The sequence below is a fragment of the Stigmatopora nigra genome, chromosome 19 (genome assembly GCF_051989575.1).
Source record: "Stigmatopora nigra isolate UIUO_SnigA chromosome 19, RoL_Snig_1.1, whole genome shotgun sequence".
Taxonomy (NCBI): Eukaryota; Metazoa; Chordata; class Actinopteri; order Syngnathiformes; family Syngnathidae; genus Stigmatopora; species Stigmatopora nigra.
The window spans coordinates 2,830,221-2,847,667 of NC_135526.1; the positions used below are offsets into that span (position 1 = coordinate 2,830,221).

Below are 17,447 nucleotides of genomic sequence, written 5' to 3' on the forward strand. Positions count from 1 at the left end.
TCTACCTGTCCTAAAGATCCATTTTCTGCCTTAACACCCCCCTTTTCCTCATAAATCCACCTCGCCTTAACGAGCCGTCAATCACGAGCGGTCAACAATGGTGACGTCACGCCCCCGAACTTCCACCCAGACGTGCACGTTAAACCAATGCGAAAAAACTCCAAAGTATTCAGACTCAAGAAGAAAACACGCGTGGGTCTAGTATCTCTATTTTCTCCCCTGCCCTGAAAGACGAAGAGTTGAGTGGCTGCACACCCTTCAAAATGGAGTCCTCCACTCCACTCTCACGGGAGGTGGTGATGGTGGTGGAGGGGGGGTGTACAAGGGAACAAATAGGCCATCAAAGTGTAAACAAGCGTGTGTTTTCACTACGGCTTTATTGTGAAGGGGTTAAAATAGTCAACTATGTATTCCCCTCTGCGCGCCTGGCGTGAATTTTCACGAAAAGGCGCTCGCGACATTGAAGCCCGGAAGCGCTACCGCAAAATGGCAACCTTCCTCTTCTCGAACCGAAACCTCAATGTAAGGGGTAAACAACCATGCCAGCGCACCATCGTGAACGCAGTGAGCAAAATGGTGCTGATTCGCCTGCGTCATGGCGAAATTGGTGTGTGTGTTTTTACGATTAACAGCGAAAGGGTCGTTTTTCGGCGTGAAAACAACGAGCGGAGGAGAGAAGAATGTGGTGTCGCTGACAGGCTGACAAGGGCCCATGAGCAAAGTCAGAAGGCTTGTTGGTGTACATCAGCGACTCCTGTGGTTAGACGTGCGCAACTACAGGTGAGCCGCTCGTCGTGCAGGCCCAATTTTGCAATTTTGATGGTTATTCAACACAAAGCCGACAGAACAAAAGCAAGCTGAAAAAAACACTTGATATCCAACAAAGAAAGGGTTCAATGACAAAAATAACAATATTCTGGTTTGGTGGGCCACACATTGGCAGTCCTTAACGGCGATAAACGTCCATTCTGACTAGATTGGGAGTGAATGTCCATTTGGGTGTTTTTATTCTGTTGCCCTTTGGGATGGGCTTCATTTAGGTGTGCTCGTATCTCGAGTCATCTCTGTTAAATCCATTCGGGGAAGAAATGAGCCGAATTAGAGCTAGTATCAAAATTGTTAAACAGCTAGCGTGCCATGTAATGAGTAGGGTGATTGATAATATAAATACTCTCTGAACGAAAAGGAATCAGACTTAAACCCTTCTAATATAGAAATGTCTAATAATACCAACGATGAGAAGCGCTCTGTTGTTTTTGTCGTATGCCTGCATGTCGATAGTAATGCCACAGGAGGGCGCTAGTGTTCCTCAAATGAAACATTGTGAGGCCCAAAAAAAAAAAGTAAGGGATTGCATGGGGTTGGTTCATCATCCCATGTCAGTGCCACTGGCATAGATAGACGTCCAATTAGTTTTGAATGGCAGAACGTGGTGGTGATCAATGCCAGTCTCCCATTCAGTTTAGATTGGACATCAATGGCTGTCAAGGGGTTAATGAGCTGAAGTCATTTGACAAGAGCACCTTCAAGTGGATGGGGCAAGTCATTGATGACTATACCTGTAAGAATGTGCGTCAGTGAGTGTGTCTTCCTGTTGTTTAGGAATCTGCTTGTCTTCCCCCACCACACAATGTGACCTTTGACCCCAGCTGAACTCAGCTGTCAGCTGTCCCGGCCCGCGTGGGACCACTCTCTCTCTCTCTCTTCCTTTCTCATTCCATGATCTCTCACTTGTCTCCACACAAAGCCCACCAGACATTGATTTTCTTCAAATTTGTGAAGGAACGTTGAGAGGATGACGTTATTGGAGCAATCTGATTGGATGACCATAAATCTCACTAGTTCAGAAAAATTAGACGGGGGCCAATTTTAGAAAGTAATGATGTTTTTTTTATGCTCACAAGTGTTAGAACTTTAAATAGCTAAATTGTGCAATATAAACATTGCAGTCATGCTTGTTTATTTTGTTGTAGTAGGGAAAAAAATGATAAACATGTAATGAGGCTGGGTCGGGGTGTCAATACAACAACAACAATATTTGTACAAAAAAAATGCCTCTTGAATTTGATGAGGAGGACTTGGACTAGGATAGAAATCCATCGGCATCAACTTATTTAGATTAAAGACAAAGGTGGGACAAAAGCTTTTGTGGCCAGACTCAAAAGTCTATGGCAAGAACTGGGAGTGGTTTTCAGCGAATGGCCGATTCCTATCCAGAAGAACTTGACGTCTATCATCACCACACCAAAAACGTAATACTACTTACTATGGTCACTCCTTCCAGGACAACATTGCTCTAAAAACAGAAGTCATATTTAAACTCTTGTTTGTGGGATTCCAAACGGCCGCAAAACATCCTAATTAAAGGCTGTGTTTTTGGCTTGCAGCTTAAAGACACCATTCAAGCAAATGAAGTGTCACATGGTGGCCAAGAAGCATATTTTGCTATAGAAATGGGAGTCCAATTTGACATGGTTAGCCACACAATGAGGTGGTTGTCAAGATTTTGATTTCATATTTTTATACTTTTGCTTGAGGCGCTTGAACAGGTCTTTAAAAAAATGCTGGTGTAAAGTCAACGTTTTTAAAATATAAATTTTCTTCGACACTCGCATTTTAGCTTTTTTTTTGGATGAATCAATGCAGAAATTCCACTTTCCATCCAGAGACTGTCCCGGCATCTCCATTTGAGTTTGGCGACCTGTCATCTGCCACATCAGATTGACACGTAAGCTTTGAAAAGAGGAGGCAGCACCCACGACCCCGCAGTGGCGGCGTGTCATGTGGCCGACAGACAGAGACGTCAAATCATCAACGGGGACACAAACGCTGCCGTCCAAAAACACAAAGAGTGGTCCGAGTCGGATGCGGGTCAGCGGGCTGAGTCGCTTGGGTGTGGGGTGAAAGTTGGGATTCTTCCTGACAGCTTTGCCCTTTCTAAAGACTCCCCGACTGGACCAGAGACTGAAATTGAGCGCACATTTGTCCTCTCATCTGTCTGCCGCCTCTTCCTGCCAATTGGTTCCCGGCGGGCCGATTGACAACTCAATGAGACCAACGGCGGCGTGCTTTTAGTGCGGCCATTTCACGGCGCTCTTTGTGCGCATTATAGCCTCACACATGGGCACCCTCCAGTGAACACTTATTTGACCTACCGGTCGCTCAACGTCCAATCTGTTTCCATCGGGGCACCGTTCCACCCATTATAGTTTATGACACATAGATGTCCAATTCATTTTTTTTAGTGGGAGGTTGGCAAGGAATTCACTCATTCACTGCCAACCCTCAAACTTCAAATGTATTGGACGTCTAATAGCGTTATTAGCAAATACTACTAATACTTCTACTACTACTTCTAATACTAATACTTCTACTACTACTACTACTACTTCTAATACTGCTACTACTTCTACTACTTCTACTACTACTACTTCTACTACTTCTACTACTTCTACTACTTCTACTACTTCTACTACTTCTACTACTTCTACTACTTCTACTACTTCTACTACTACTACTACTTCTAATACTGCTACTACTTCTACTACTTCTACTACTACTACTTCTACTACTTCTACTACTACTACTACTACTTCTACTACTACTACGACTTCTACTGCAACTACTACTATTACTACTACTACTATAACTACTACTGCAACTACTACTACTACTACTTCTACTGCAACTACTACTACTACTACTTCTACTGCTACTACTACTATTACTACTACTACTATGACTACTACTGCAACTACTACTACTACCACTACTACTAATACTACTATTGCTACTACTATGACTTCTACTACTATTACTAATACTACTTTTACCACTACTAATTCTACTATTACTACTACTACTTTTACCACTACTACTTCTATTACTACTACTACTTCTACTACTACCACTACTACAACTACTACTACTAATACTAGAATGCTCTGTAAGTGCTTCTTTGTACTAGCCGTAGTCTTTGAGGGGCAAGAAAAAAGATTTGAGTGTATATTCAAGAGACTATTGGTGGGGATTAGGAGCCAAAAGTGTTTGTGGCCGCGTGTCTGCGGGCTGACCCGTAGCTGTGCGACGAGACGTCGCCGGCAGCTTTGAGCCTGGCGGTCACCGGGGCCCTCGCCGTGCCGTCTGGCCATCCCCGCGGGGCCGCGAGACAGACGGGAGCCTGAGGTCTGAGGTCGTGTCAATGCAAATATTAGGGACGCCAAGCCAATGACGTCCAAATGTGGGATCCGGGCGAGGGCCGAGGTATTTGTCGAACATTGCGGTGGCCCTGCCGGGGTTAACCGCAACATTAGCAACACCTTTTGTGCAATGACATCAACATCCATCCATCAATAAAGGAGGGCTAAGAAAGTAAACTGTCAGACTGGCTGCCAATACCCATTATTACGTGCCATACTTCCAATCTGTTTTGATTGGGAGGTTGGCAGAATTTATGTGCTGCCATCCCTCCCAGTCCAATCAGCTATTTTTAAATATGCTCATACCCACAGGTATACAGTATATAATTTATATATATATAGCTCATTTTCTTGACTATGAATCACATTGTTGTTTTTGTCTTGAAATGAGTGAATAGCCGCCATCCTTCAAGCTTTCTTTTCAACTTTGTTGTCCTCAGAACCTAATTTGTTTGTTTGGGGGAGCCGCTCCCCGGGAAATCCTTATCTGGCCGTCAGAGCGACTTAGGGCACGTAAACAAAGCGCAGATGGCGGCTTTCCTATCAAGAATGTCCGAGAATGCGAGAAAACACATCTGGACGCGGTGGTTGGAGCCCGATACGCCCGTTTGACGCACGTTCTCCCCTTTAACCACGTCTGATAAGGCGCGACCTACACGCGCAATTACAGGCCCAATTCTTTTGGAGCGCACCGTAATTGTTCACATGGGCCCAGTGACGATAGCTTTTAAAGTAAATGCCGGATAAATGTTGACACCTGGAATTGAAATGAGTCTTCCATTGGAACGTTAGCCACAACATTATTGGCTTTTGAAAAACGGCTTCATTTTTGTCACATATCAGATTTATGGTTCCATTACAGATCATTTATAAACTTTAAGATTTGGTTCAAATCTGTTTTTGAGCCCCTTAATAATTACTACTACGGACTTGGACCCTCGATCTCAAAACGGGAATGGCCAAGCTAACCACTCGGTCACCCTAAAAATTAATTTTGAATGAAATAAATTGGAAAAAAACATATATATAATAGATAAAAAATATTTCAATATTTATTGAACACAGAATTGTTTGAAGGCATTAAAACCAAAAAATTGCATGGTAGGCCAATTGGACAATATAAATGACCCCTAGGTATGAGTGTGAATGGTTGTTTGTCGCCCCCACCTCAGGCCCGATGTCAGTGAGTCTAGGCTCCAGCACCCCCTGTGACCTTAGAGAGGTTCAGAAAATGAATGAATTATATTACCCCACGTCTATCTAGTGGTCAATGGCAGCCAGTGAGGTAATATCTGGACCAAGTGGAGCGCAGACTTGAGTCTTTTTACGAGCACCCCCCCACCCCCTTTCCCCCGACCACTCGGGGCCTGGTGCCCCCGCTGTGCCTGACATGAGTTATCACCCGGCTCGGGCAACATAAATCTGCTCCGACACCAACGCGCGGCCCAACAGGAAACAAGTCAGTCAATAAGTCAGTCAGCGAGATTTACTCCACGAGTATTTGGAAGGTACTCGGAGGAATCGGACTCCAAAGTTGGGTCCGACCGAGTCTCTTATTGGTCAAAGGATTGGTCCATTTTTGTAATCGGACCGATCGAGTAACCAGTCAGGCGTTTACAAGGATGCCGTCGACTTTTATAGTGTAATAATACGCTCTATGTTTGTGGTGAGCGCTACGTCTTGTTTCCTTCGGCTTCCGAGCCCGGGTACCCGGAGGGGGCGGTTGGGGGGGTCCTGCCGGAGTGATTAAGATTTTAGGAAGCCGGCTGGCTGCTCCGGGGGTCAGAGGGTAAAGAGAGTGGGGATTTATTAGGGCTGTAAATTAGAGCCAGACGTCTTCAGGCTCACCCGATTCGCCCTCGCCATTATTTCCAAGTGCAAATTTCCTTTCACGATGAACGCAAGGCCCATTCAATTCCAGCGTCTATTTTCTGTCCTCTAAATCGCTCTTTTGTACTTCAATGTACTCGTCGACGCATTCGTCTTATTTCATCGCCAAAATGGAGGATTGTAAGAGAAGGGATTGGACCTTGCCATTGAGTATTTGGCTAAAGACAAGGCTGCCATTGAGGGGGTTTTGGGGGGGTCAATAAGAGTAAATGATTCTGCTGTAATTACGGGCGGCGCTCCAATTCGTCTCCGTCGTAAACAAGGGGAGAAAATAACAAACATTTTTCTTGGATTGGCTGCCTCTTGAAGCCTATTTTCATACTAAGGATGCTTTTGTGTGGCTGAAGGGCCACTGTGCGTTTTGGCCCATGCCAGACCATGCACAGGGTCTCAAATGAAAGAAATAATCACTCCCTATAAAGCCTCTTAGACAAGAAATAATCATGTCCAACCGTATGTATACATGTAGTACAAATCTATGTGTATGTATGTATACATGTACTACATCTATGTGTATGTATGTATACATGTAGTACAAATCTATGTGTATGTATGTATACATGTACTACATCTATGTGTATGTATGTATACATGTAGTACATCTATGTGTATGTATGTATACATGTACTACATCTATGTGTATGCATGTATACATGTAGTACATCTTTGTGTATGTGTGTATACATGTAGCACATCTATGTGTATGTATGTATTTTAATAATTTGCTGCAGGCCGTTAAAAAACATCCGTAGTTTGAACATACTGCCGTAGATGATTCGAGTTTGGTCCAGGGGGTCGGAGGTCAGGCCTCGCCAGGATGCGGTCGGTCAAGTTTATTTTTCCTGCCGGGAGGGGGGCGGGCGCAGCGGATGAATGAATGAACGCTAGTGGAATCGTGAGACGGGATTCTGTGAATGAAGTGTTATGTGCATTGTCCGCAAACACACACACACACACACACACTCTCTCCACTGAAAAGCCCCCACACTCGAGATTCATTATCGGGGGGTCACGACATAACATCCTGCAGGAAGTAAACATACACTTTCACACTTTCTTGTGTCATTCTCAGATTTCACTGCATAACATCCTGGAGGAAGCTTGGTGTGTATACAAATTACTATCAGGTGATTGTGTGTGGGATAAACTCACTTTAGGGACTATTTTTGAGTAATTGTGTAACATTCTGTTGATTTCTTATAGATTTGAAGTATTTTCACGGTGACTTTTTGTATATTATGATGATTTTTAGGCGTTCAACCTATTTTAAGTCTACTTAAATGTCAGAATGAATGCCGTCAATGAAGTGCATTCCTACAAGAGCCAGTTTGACACAGAGTCACATTAATCCGGTTTGATCATGAAAAATGATTCACTGAGTGTAGGAAAGGATGAAAAGACAATTATGAGTCATGTGTGAAAAAAGCCCTAGTTGTCTTACTGTGGTGGCACGAAGCAAACGAAGAGATGACGTATGTGAGTGGGTGGGAGTTCCAAACCCCCTAAACATCAGTCCCTTAAGCTATTCCTGTAATCTCACTATAGATTCTCCTCGCATCAGAGCCCCCTCTTCCATCTTCTTCCCTGCAGGAGTTACATCAAAGAACTGTGTGTTATCTGCGTTCCTTTAGCAGAGCCCCCTTGATTTATCTCTTTATCTCATCCCCTCCAAAAGTAACCTTTTTGCATTATAGACCAAAAAAACAACAAAGTGCCTACTAGGCAGGGAATCCAAATGCTACAGAATTAAATAAGAAGGAAAAATCCTCATATGGAAATCCCTTTTAAACTAAAACACATTCACTAATATTCAAATTTATGAACAGAAGTCAGATTATCAGTGTTATAATAATAGGGAAAAAGTCCAAAACATGAATATGAACACTTATATTGGACATGTAACACTAATATGACATTGATAAAAGGATGCATCAAGAAACAAACAAAGTGGTCATGTATACACAAATGTGCATTAACGAGACATTGCGAACAGGCGGGTGGAGACAATAGTGGAAAGCAATGGGCAATCACAACGACAAGCTATAGAGAAACTAAGATTATATCAAAAATAGATGGCAAAAGAAGACAAATTGAACATCTTGCTTGCAAACAAAGAAGGATTTCTTCCCAGTTGAAATGGATTTGATATCTACTGCCCCTTTAAATATGAATTCCTCTTTGTTACTAACCATCACAACACCTGCTCTGTGACCTGGGGTAAGTTATGCAAACTTTTGAAGGAGTTCCACTGTAGTAATGACTGAAGGCCTTAAAAGAATGCTAAGCATTGAACACGTTTTAAAGACAAAATTACATAAACTAACCAAATCAATGGTATTCAGATATGTTGTTTGGATTTGGTGCTGCCTTTCAGCTAAGAGTCATTAATGAAGATAATGAACACACTTTTAGTGAAGGGGAGAGAAGAAGAAAAAAGCAGTCTGACTTGTAAAAGCATGGAAATAGTCATTTGTGCACATAATCCATGTCATTATGTACAGGTAGTACTTTTTCTTTCCCACTCTCGCTACGCTCCATCACCAAATGTGCAGTATTTAACCTTTGCAAGGTCACCAATGTGACACCTGGATGCCATTAAGTGCATTTCTGTTCCAATGTATGAATTATATTTGTAAAAATAGAAAACTAGCAACTGTTACGCCTGAAGGTTAATTTAGCGATTGCTGCAGAACTTTTACAGACTAAATGGATTTGCTGTGTATTGTCTTTAAAGTAATTGAACATTGATTAAATATATATATTGGTCATATAATTTTAGGTGGAAAAAAATGTATTTTAATCAATTAGCCCTACACTGTTGCCACTGTGTCTGTCATCTTTCGACGCCATCTCCTATTTGTTAACTTTAACGCCTGGCGATTACAGGGCCTCGTAAACGGGCTGGGATGCGGACCCCGCCCTCCTCGCCCCATCCTCCCGCTTCAAGGCCACCCAAGACGCCTTGCATCAATGAAGCCACTTACGACAAGGTATTTCTTCCTTTGTTGTTTTGTTGTTTTTTCCACCCCAAATGAGAAGTTGGCGCTCATTTAGCAAATAGAAGCCCATAAACACAGAAACTGAGATTAATGGACTGTTTACAAGCAGTAGAAAGGGGCGGGACTTAAATTGGAGTAGTTGAGTGACGTGTATTGCAGTTGACTGTGGCCTGGACTAATAGAGGATGGTTGAAAACAACCTTTGTAAACTGTCACTCTTGTTCAGTTGGTGTAAAAATGGATGGGATGGAAAACATGCGTGTAGCGTCTTTGTCCTGAAGTGAAGATGCCATTTTACCGAGTCGAGGCCAAGGGGGTCTTTTCTCTTTTTATAATTGTTATGCAAATCAGGCAGCGTTGCGGACACCCTGGTCACCGAGCGGAAAAATTATTCGGGCAGTCTTGACAGCAGACGCTTCTTTGGGAGGAGAGCACAAGTGGGAATCCCGCCAGGGAAGCTTTGACGCGCAACATGAACTAAATCAAGATGGACCTGTCAAATGCGGAACTGATAGAATTGTAGGTGGAATTAATGCTGAGGTAGTATTGCCAAAACTAGGAATGGAAATCACTCTGCAACTGTAAAAACAACACTTCCATGTTGTGATCACTAAACGTTTTATGTAAGCAACACAGATTTTTTTAAGATTTGTCATCCAATTCTTATTTGAAGTATAGTATGGTATGTAGTAATAACAAGGGTGATCTTACTAGGTATTTTTTTCATCCCAAGTACTATAAGGGAAAACTAAAAATATGAGATATCCCTCATATAAATCCTTAAAATCGGGTCCGAAAACGGATTGAAATCGGGTAGAAAATTGTTTTAAACTAATTTAATCTTCAATGGCAGTAAACATAATGTAAACATAATCAGTCAATGTCCAAATTTACAGTATAAATGGATTTGATATCTATAACTATCAATTGCAGTAAAAGTTAAAGGCTACATAATAAAAAAATAGTACGATACTATCTGATTTAAACTGCTGAAACAAGTTTTGCAGAATAAAGAGAAAAGGTCTGACTACTGTATAAACGTCACAAAAATCCCCATCACATTAAAATAATACAAATTTGTATTGCAAAAAAAATACACGTGTGGTATAAAAAGTACTCTTTATATTCATTTTAGCATAAAAAAACTGTAGAATCGAAAAAAAACTAGTTCTAATTTTCTATCATTTTGTCAATGGGAACCAAATATAAAACGTAAATTGCATTGATCACAAACCTAACATAGTCTAGCACCGTTTTCTTTTTTTTTATCGTCCAGCGGAGACAGCGAAAGGTATTCTCCAAAAACATTGGGGCATTAGCAGGAAAGCCTGTTTTTACAATCCCGCCAAAGCACAATAACATTCCTGCACATATTATTTGATGGCCAGCCAATCTGCATCACACCCATCTGAGCCTAAAAAAAAAAAAAACCCCAACACGTCCTTTTGCATTTTGAGTTGACCGGCTTTGATCGGCCCTTTGTGCGAGCACTGACGCTGAAGAAAGAAAGACCTGGTCCACTGTAGGATTAAGAAGATCCTTTTGGAGGATGATGGGACACGAAGAAGAGGGTCGGGGTTTTTTTGGGGGGGGTGGTGACACTCGCTGGAGATTAACACTTTGCTTTGGTTTTCCCATGCAGCCTTTCAATCCCTTTGGAATGTTGGGTATTCCCAGTACCCTCCAATGATTGCAATGTTTTCACGTCACAGCCGGGATATTCCTCAAATTCCACTGCTTGGGAGTCATGGCACATTGTGAAAATATCTCCAATGAATTTTAAAAATGGATTTGACAGATGCCAAAAATTCTAAGCAGGACTTTGTAATTCAAATGTGAGGAAAACAGCACATTTTTAAGACAATTTAACTCAGAAAAACCACCATGGTGACTTGTGCAGAAGAATCTAAGACAAAGTAAGAAGAATGATCTTGAATTGGACCTGAAAATGCTCCAAAAAAATTTTCCTCTGTCTATTTTTTATCCCAAAATGCGGAAGAACAGATTTCCAAGAAGAAACAAATGAACTAAAATGTAGTTTATTACACACTTGTGGATGTCACTCTATATATTTAGATATATTTTCACTCATCCAACACTACAAATATCAGATATAATTAACCTGTTGCTACATTAAGACCTTTTTAAGCTGCTCACTTCACATCTAAAGATGGATTGGGACATCATCACCCGCAAGCGGACAAACGTTCCGCCACTGGCGCTGAAAGTAGGAGATTAAATTCTAAAGCCCTCATCGTCTAACATCTCATTGTCTCAGTCACCCCCAGCAAATCCAAGCCACCTTTAGAAGAAGCTTGGCAACAATGTGGCCCATAAAACCCCACCACCACCTGGACAAAGAGAGATTCCCTCAAGTCCCTTTTCTTCATCTTGATCCTCCTCCGTGAGGAGCTCTTCATCAAGGGCCAAACAATGAGGCTTCCAGATTCCTGCTTCTTTTAGACTAGGGGGCCCTGATCTAATAAGCGGGGTACGGTTGACATGGGGAGAGGGGGGTGTGGGGGTGGCACCCTGATCCAAGGGATTAGTGGGAGCGATCTGACCAGGAGAAAGCTTGGAACTGGGAATGGAACCCATCAACAGTGTTGGCATGTGGAGGACATCCCAAATAAAGGGCCTTCTTCCCTATTTTATTGGGTGGTTTTGGACACTTTCATGTTTTGAACTGCATACCTGGCAACCTTGGCCAATTGCTCTCCTTATTAATGATAGCAATTCCCCTCTTTAAGCAATTAAAAAAAACGTACAAATGCAACGCGACACATATTTACTCACATAGGGGTGCACTTAAAAGTCTAACATTTTCTCCAGTAGGTGCACTAAATTCAAGATTCTGTAGATGTTGCTGTCAACGGTGACGGCGCTCCTGTCTGGATACATTGCTTGTTGACGCGCTATATTTATGTAGGGGGAATTCCGTTTGCATATCATGCTTAAGGCCTGACACTCCACATAGTGGGTCAACCCTACTGTCGAGAGGTTCCAATTGCCAGAACCAGGTTTTCCCATCAGCTGTCTGCACAATTCTCTTCATACTTGTGTGGCTTTCTCCAGATGTTCTCCAAACTTCCATTCCTAGATGTATTCAATATGATTTGGTTTTCACACGCTGCATATGGCAACCAGTCTAGTCCAGAATTCAACCAATGTGGGATTGAGGCAAAGTAATGGATCAATGGATGGATATGAAGCAGAAGCCTGATTGGTTGAGAGGAGAGGAAATAGAAGAAGAAGGAGAAGAAGAAGCGTTAAGGAGGCCCAGAGCTTCCAGGCGAGCCTCCAGCTCGCCTCTTTGATTCCTCCAACCTGGCCTCTCAATCTTAAAGCCTCCCTTCATCCCCCGAGCTTAGCCAACTCTTAACCCGGCCATCAACCCCTGAGGCCCCCCCTACCCTCATAACTTCTTCATCCTCCCAAGTTGTGACCACACCCCCTTCTGCCCGAGTCTGCAGGTGACATCCATTGGACCCCATAGGACCAAAATATACAAAGCCTTATATGCTGCGTTCAGACCGGACCTTTTTAAGTCACCGAAAATTGAAATGAGTTTACTCCAATCATCTTCCAGAGCACATAACATAACATAAATTATATAGCACTTTAATCTCGTCTTCAATCTCTTAATATTCCATATGGCAAAAGTCGATTTGTGTTGATACATTGCCAAAAGTCTCAGCAACTTTGGTTCATTAAATGTAAACAGAAGCAACAAACAACTATATTCTTGTAATATTACAAATGTAATCTTGTACTAGCAGTACAGAACCAAAATGCTCTCAAAGGACACCTTAAATAGAATAACAGACCTGGTCCAGTTTGGAGAAGAAAATGGAATCTGCAATAGGTCAGCAGCTTGGTCTGACAAAATCATCAGGTGTTTGTGTTTGTGTGAGAGTTTGGTTTTCTGTTTTTTCTGTTTCCCCTGTAAATAATGTTGCCTGTTTGCATCTCCCCCGTTAAGATTGTATTTTTCTTCATTTCATCCCAGTTTTTCTCTAAATATTTTTGTATAGTTGTTTTTCTAAGTGGTCCACCAGCACTTCCCTGCATGTTTGCCTGCTCCCTCCAACTAAATACAACAAATGATTGACATTGACCAAATACGTATACTATTATCAACCATCATACCATTTCTATCAGTCCATTTTTATCTTGGGCGAAAGAAAAGACATCTTAAGAAATTGCTCCGGCATTTCCCATCCCTAGAAGGACAACAAAGACGATAAGATGAATCACTTGTCAGGGGGTAGCGTCTTTGTAGCCAATTGTTTCCGTCCTCTCGCACGTGTTTATTGAAGTGCAATGGTGAATAACGCTCCGCATGTGTAACACGTTAACAGGATTTCCTCTGGAACAGCGCGAGCGGGCGTCTGCATTCACTCGCGGCTCAGCGTTGAGGTTAACCAAACATGTCTGTGTATGGACATCCTGCGTGCGTCCCGCCGTGTTTGGAGGGCACTAATCTGGGCCGGTCATGCCCCGTCGCTGCCAACTGTCTGGAACAACGCACTCCTCCACTCGCTGTCAATTACTACCTACTTTTCTATTTTGAATAGAAAAATACATCATGATTTAAATGATGTTGTCACTACTTCACTCGTAAACTTCCTTCTGGTTGAGGGAAAAACCTCCCACCAATTAGTTGATCAATGGTTGATGTCCAATTCGTGTCAAAGTGGGCAGGACGGCAGCAAATGAATGTTGATTCATTCAGGATAGAAATTATAATATAGTGAGTATGTGTGAACTTGCATGGAAATATTTGGATTTTTTTAAAGGTTTCCCTTTATGAAACATTGCTCATTACTTTAATATGTAAACAAAACTTGCATATCTGCTTGTAATACACATTAAGGTGACTTTGTTTTAAAGTCCACTATTTTGAAAAATGTATTTTGAATGCAATAAGAGATTTTGATTCCAAGTAATCAAGTGAAATAAGTAGAGTTGGGTTTAATTTGTATCTATAGAATTTTTTTTCTTTCCCCAGTATTTCAGTATTTCCATTTTAACAAGAAGTGACAAAGGAGATTGAGCAGGCAAAAGCATAATGAGCAACACAGGTATTGTGCTCAACTGCAGGTTACCAAAGTTGAACTGTGCCACCCATGCCGCATTCTTCAAAGGCTGACCCAAACAAATAATTAACAAAGTCAGTGAGATTAATTAAAGTGGCGGAGTTCAAACAGGGTTCATCCTTCTGTATGTGACGGGATGGAGGGGGGGGGGGGGGGGGGTCGTGCCGGTCGGGGTCGGGGGGGTGGTGGATCTTGCCTCCCCTGCTGGATGTGATTAGGAGAAGAAAGGGAGAGAAGAGGCCAGGGCAAACAGTTCTTCTCCATGATATCCATCAGCTTTGTGTGTAAGCAAAGCGTGTGTGCGTGACCACTTTCAAAGTGGACCGCGTTAAAACCAAAACACACCCGTGTAAAAGCCACGTTTTGGATTGGTGCTTGCCAATTAAACATTTGCTGTTATGGACATGAGAATTAACACAATATTGATGGTATTGATTTTTGGTTTGTTTTTGTTTTGCCAGGTCACCAAAACATCAGATGGCATGTTTTAATAGGAGTGTCTCTTGCTGAGGGGACCCTCAAGCAACCCCGAGTGACCGAGCCCCCCCCTCCAATTTGACTGATCTCTACTTTGGCAGCAGTGATGCACCCCCACTCTGAATCACAAAGACATGTCCTCAAACATGTCCTTTTGTGTTGCGAACGTAGCAGGTAATCATTACCACAAACACACTACGCTACAATGAGGTCAAAAAGTGTGAGCTTGATTGAGAACCAGAATCGCCATTTTGGAAAATGTTTACACTTTGGTTTATATTTACTTATTTGGGATGATGCCAGATCTTAAACCAGTACCGTTCAGGGGGAAAATATCAAATGTAATTTCTTACAAATTGAAATTTGGGCCAAAATTTCTCTTGACTCTTCTATTGATGTTTTTTAAATATATAAGTCGTATATATGTGAGGGCATTTTTTTTTCAAGGATCAAGAACATGCAGAAAAGTAACTAAATTGAGAATAACAGGCAAAATAGGCATTTTTTTTAAAGTTTTAAATGTTTCAGATAATTATAGTATAAAAAAAACATACCAAACATAAACAAACGTAAAAGTCGCACTTGAGTAGTCGGCATAGGCCTAGCCAAACTATTTGCTGAAAAGCACGGCTTATAGTCCAGAAAATACGGTAAAACGTGTTCGTAAAAATGAATAAAAACACAACATTTTTGTTTTATAGTATTTCAATTGTTGGCAACAATAGACTTCATCCATTCATCTAAAGTGGGCGGACTGACTGGCTGGGAATTCTCACTCTTCAGGGCCCAAAAAGTAAAATAAATGCCATATAAGGCCTTTTTTTTATCAAGTAGTAGTATTGGGGTTATCTTTGTATCACCTAAACACCTCGGGCCAAGATAGAATCCAAATTCTCGGGTGCTTTCATCTGATGACATCAGTGATATCGGCTGGTTCCGCTCCCAGATAGAAATGATAGTGCATCCTTTGCATACTTATGCTAATGACCTATGTGTGTGTGTGTGTTGGGGGGGGGGGGGGGGCTGACAACTGATAACAAATTTGGCAGGGAGGGCGTTGGGGGTAATGATAATGATTGGTTGAGGTTATGTGGGGAGGGAAAGTGAGGTGGACTAAAGGTCAAGAGGAATGCACGAGGTGTGGCTGCTCGCTCATTAGTCGCTGTCACAGCAGGGGTGGGGGGGCTATGATGGCAACATCAGGGCCTTTTCACATTTAAAGCCCCTCTCCCCCCAACAATTTTGCATCTTCTTTTAAAAGCATGCTACATTTGCATTTAAGTGATGTCATATCATGTCACATGACCTGTTGCTTGGTCCTAAAATTCCCTTTTTGGGGTTCTCATTTTGGCAAGTATGGATTTTAAAAATCTGGTGGTGCAGAAACTAAATGAATTAATAATTTGTTAGACATTTGGATCCCTATTACACTCATTCTCTTCATTAAAAAATAAAGTAAAATAACATTCATATTAGATTGTGGTCCTAAACGTGGCCTGCAGAATAATAATATTTGGCCCTCATTTCACATCCAATAATAGTAGTTGTAGATGTGGTGTTATATACTGCGAAGATTTATTAAAATATATCTTTATACAAACCATTTAAAAATAGTACTTTTCTAGATGCAAAACATACTACCACAATACATATTTATTTCACTAAAATATGCTAGTTAATCTGTTATCTAATGATAGGCTAACTCACAACTGTCCAATTGGATCGAACTGGGAGGGCTGATGGTGACAAACCCAATTAAATACAAGGAAGCATGTGATCCGACATCCATGTACAGAAAAGAATCATTTTTAAATCATTTCCTATGAGAAACCTGAAACAATCTGTAATACATTTTACAGTTTGCTTAACCACAATCGTTCAAGTCTTGAAGTAAATCAACTGCCGTAATGTTGCCAGATTATCATTGCGCCTCCTCTTGTATTTTGACGATAAACAGGATGTGCATTGTAGTGCGTAGGGGCGAGGGGGGGGGGGGGGGGGGCAATCATAAGCTACAAAGGTCCTGACCCGGATTCAAACCGCAGTTACACGATACCTGCTCCAACCAAGCGAGTCACTGCCACTTAAAAAAAACAGTTGTGGGGTTGCGGCGTGGGGGTTTCCCACTTTGCACGGGGGCGCCAAATAACTCGGCGAAGGGAAGGACGCCACCACGAGCCGGCGTTTCGCCGCTCAAGTGTTGACATAAATTTCGGGCTTCGGCCTTTGGTACCACTCGGGGTCAGACCGTGCTTTACGGCGAAAGTCAAAGTACACAAATAAAGGAAGTCATAAAGTAGATAAGGCCGCCGCTTAATGGCCACTGGCGCTGATCGGGGAGGGGGAGGGGCAGGCGTTTGCGTTTGTGCACGTTATGCACGTTTGCGTTTAACGTGGTTTTCTTAAACTTGTCACAAAACTTTATGTACGCTAACCTTTGGGATGTCATGCAAAAGAGAGGATAGGTGGTCATAAAATATGGTGATTTATGACCCTCGCCTTGTCGTTGAGGAGAGCGTCTGATGTTGTGAAGACTGCATTTCCCATGATGCATTCTGGGTATCAGCAATTGTGCTTTAAAGACCGTGCGGAGTATAATTGGAGGTAGTTTTAGAAGATGTTAGCTTTGATGAAGGGTGCACAAAGACTTAAGTTATATTGGAGGAGATACAAAAAAGATGTATGGATATTTTTTAAGCAGTTTGATAGTCAGTGAATTTGCGTGCCAATGTGTCATTGAAATAGTGGCGGCTGTAGAGCGCCTCATTGCCCGCAATGAGGGA

The 17,447-nt window shown here is 42.1% G+C and overlaps 1 long non-coding RNA gene across 1 annotated transcript; it reads left to right on the forward strand.

The window, feature by feature from the left end:
• Nucleotides 1–105: 105 nt before the first annotated feature.
• Nucleotides 106–14,785, forward strand: LOC144212433 (uncharacterized). Its single transcript, XR_013329765.1, has 4 exons — nt 106–522; nt 633–780; nt 8,976–9,079; nt 14,649–14,785. It is a non-coding gene; the product is annotated as an uncharacterized LOC144212433 (long non-coding RNA).
• Nucleotides 14,786–17,447: the final 2,662 nt, after the last annotated feature.